At 43.9% G+C, this 3748-nt stretch overlaps 1 pseudogene; it reads left to right on the top strand.

Moving 5' to 3' along the window:
- Positions 1 to 497: 497 nt before the first annotated feature.
- LOC137650322 (5S ribosomal RNA) lies at positions 498 to 617 on the top strand (annotated as a pseudogene).
- Positions 618 to 3748: the final 3131 nt, after the last annotated feature.

Here is a 3748-nt window from a genome sequence, read left to right as displayed (position 1 = left end):
CTTTCTTGTAAGGAAGGATCTGAGAGGGGAGTTCCGTAGTCGACATCTCAGCCCTGATCAAGTTTGTCGAACAAACTTCGGCCAGCGTAGAACAGCAGAATCGATCAGACTGGTAACGAGGCGACAGGACTCCTTAAACCCTGGATCGGAAGGACGGGTACTTTCAGTTTCCATTCCATCTATCTTCCAGGGAGCTCGTCGAATTCAGCCTAGACTGCAAGTATTCCTGCTTATGATGCAGTGTGGCTATCCTGCCGTGGCATAGCAGGTTTTTTTCTCCAGAGAACTCTCCCTGCTTTCCTCATGGCCGCTCAGGTGCAGGCTTCCGCCTCCTCTGCTTTTTGGAAGGCTGGTCAACTCCGGTAGGCTCGGGTTCGACCTTCTTCAGCGCCGGGACAAGCTTCCGGATGCTTACCATGAGTGTGGGTTCATGGTATTTTGCTTGGAGCCTTCTCTTCTTCTGCCTCAACATCTGGAGTATCTGGCCATGATATTGAGTCAACGGCCTTACCACGTTGGAAACTCCGCTTCTCGTCCGTCCAGCGAGGTTAAGCAACGTCGGTTCTGGTCGGTACTTGGATGGGTGACCACCTGGGGGACGCCAGATTCTGTTGCCACATCCTCCGAGCCTTCCTTTCAGTTGACTGTGGCAAGACTGAGGAGAGTCGCAGTACCTGTTCTCAGTCAAGCAGAGCTTTCAACCCTACCTTGGAACGTTTCCTAGTTCTCCTTTCCTCATTGACCCGTATATAGTCCGAACGGTCGCCTCAGGATAAGTTCCATGTGGGGCGGTCCAAGTTCCGGTGGTTTCAGGCAACTTTTAACTGGACTTCCTGGCCCCTATGGGACCAGCGGAACTATTAGACCTGCAATGGGTGTTGACCTATGGAACCTCTTGATGGTAGTGGATATTCTCGTCCTTTCCCCCCATTCTTGATGCTGTTCTCGGACTCGTCAAAGGAAAGGGGGGGGGGGGGGGGGGGGCTTGTTCCGGTCCAGGCCTATGGTCAAGACCTGAAGGATACCTCTCCATTATTCAGGCAGGCTTAGGGGCCGTAGTCTGGCCCCTCTACAGATCCTACAGCTCCTGCCGAGTCGCCCCGTGCGCGTCGACTTCATGATTCTGGCGTGTTCTAATCAGCAGGGGACGCATTTTCACACCTTCACATCTTGCAGTACCCTCTTAATGAGAGAATGCCTTGACGAAGTCATTGAGCTTCAGCACGGCATTTCATTCCCGTGCTGAAACTTGGTGACGGGCAAGAGGGCTCTCGAACTTAGGGAAATTGCTCCCCCAGTTCGAATCTAAATTTCTCTCTTTTACCTTTTACCTTTTTCTTTTTCTCAATATTACTTCGACCTTATCCTAATTTCACAAACTTTCTTTAGTCTTGCTTTCCAAACTCTATGAGAAAAATTTCCCTCATTATATGTGTGTATATATTATGTACATATATATTTATTATTATTTTTTTTTTATTCTTTTCTCCTATGGCTTGGATGTTTTTACATCCATTGAAGCCCCGGCGGGATGTTCATACATCCTTTATTGCTGCCTGCTTTGATGAGTGGGAGGAGGTATCGCGGTTGGGAGGTGTTTGCATTCAAAGCTATATATGAGAGTATTGGATGATTTCAGCCATCCCGAAGATGGTTTGGACCTTTTTGGCGGAAGTATTCTCAAGTGTTGGGTCTTCGGAATCCAGGGGGATCCAATGCTTGGGGTAGGACTCTCGGCTTTTGGCCGGAAGCCCGTCATTATAGATATGGGGAGAATGATTCCATAATTTCTTGGTCTCAGTCCTAACAGGCGGGTTCAGCTTACACCTGTGCCTCTATATCTGTTTTGATGCTATCCTTCGGGTAGGGTATGGAGTGGACCATCTGGGAAGTATACTCTCATTGTGCCGATAGTGGAGAGTGCAAATTTCCTTTCCGACGCGTGATGGCCTAACATTCTCGAGCAGGTACATCAAACTAAAACAAACTAACTCTTTTCCCTCTCTTTAGTATAATGGATTCTTTAAGGAACGAACCCCCATCCCCTGGATACGCTGACTCTCCCCCGGCACTGTTGACGACCTCTGCTAATGTGATAAGGGATAGCTCTGTTGATGACCTCGGAACTGGAAAGGACCATTCTACTGATATTTCTAAATCGAGTAATTTGGGTAACACGAGGAAACTTCGAATCCTCCATGTTACACAAATTTCAATAGAAACAAATTATGATGATCTATGTAAAGCATTTGAATGCTATGGATGCATAAAAGAAATAAGGATGAAACTTGAAGCTGAAACTTGGGATTCATGGATATCTTATAGTAGTTATGACGAAGCATTTAGTGCAATAAGTAATTTGAATAATATTAAAATTAATAACTTGAATGTCGCGGCTGCTCTCTGCGATAAGGTACCAAAAGATTTAGATGTGTACAGGCCTGCCGATTGGTTGGAAAAAGGCGCAGATTTAGTCATGCCCTCCCAGAGAAATCCAAAACCACCGATGTGGCTTATAGCTGAATCAAAGGGGGTTACAGGGAATTATTTTAAAATATGCAAATTGATTCAGAAAAAAGTAGGAACTATTGCACCAGGCGATATATCTCGTTTCGGAAAAAATAGTTTCCTTATCCATGCCAAATCTAGTACACAGTCGGTAATATTGTCCAATATGAAAATAAATAATGATGACATTAAGTTAGATGTCAAACTCCACCTAAATTTTAGCTACGGAAGGGGCGTAGTTTTTAACAGAGATCTATATGATTTTACAGAGGAGGAGATACTGGCCATGTGTCCATTAAATGTTTGGAAAGTTCATAAAGTCCCAGGTACATCAATGATAATCCTTACGTTCCAGGATGCTGATGTACCTTTTCATATTATTATCGAGAACGAAAGGATTAAAGTAAGACCCTTCAAGCAGAAGCCATTGCAATGCTTTAATTGTTTTAAATTTGGGCACCCGTCCAAAGTTTGCAAAAATGAGAAGATGTGTGGTATTTGCTCCAAATCTTACCATGGAGAGTGTGCACTTGGAGCCAGGTGTTTAAATTGCAGCTCGAATCACAAATCCACAGACAAGATCTGCGAGCTATATAAGTTGGAGGAAGCCGCCCTCAACAAATCAAACTTAGAACACATAAGTGTGACCCATGCCAAAAGACTATTAAATAAATCAAATACATATGCTAAGGCATTAAAATCAAACCAACCTAGCACTGCCAATAGCTCAAAAAAAAGTATACTATCTGACAAAATGTCAAATAACGAGGTAACCATATCACCTCCTGAGGCTTTACCACGGTGTATTAACACTAGGTCATTGCCCATTGCTGTACAGCCTTCAGCCGCCATTACAAAAAGTAATACAAACCTCTCTCAGGCCATGTCCTTGCCTGATCTGATGGAGGTTCCACTTAAGACTACTTTACCTGATGCACCTGTTGTGGGAAAGGTGCAAAAACCTTGAATCCCACCATCTATTAATCGCAAAAGAGAGAGACCTCCTTCTCTCTCTCCACCCTCCATTAGAAACGTTAAGGTTATGACATCAAATAAATTTTATGTTTTGTCTGTTGATGTTTCTAATGAACCAGAAGATGGACTGAATAAATCAGAAATTCAAGTTGAGGTCCACCATCCACCTCAACAAATAGATAAAAAGAATACAAAGAAAATCACCAACATAACAAGACCACCTCTGAAGAAACCTACTGGTAATAATGTTACATTAAAAACTTCC

Source organism: Palaemon carinicauda, chromosome 11 (genome assembly GCF_036898095.1).
Source record: "Palaemon carinicauda isolate YSFRI2023 chromosome 11, ASM3689809v2, whole genome shotgun sequence".
Lineage (NCBI taxonomy): Eukaryota > Metazoa > Arthropoda > Malacostraca > Decapoda > Palaemonidae > Palaemon > Palaemon carinicauda.
This window is presented reverse-complemented; position numbering and strand designations above follow the sequence as displayed.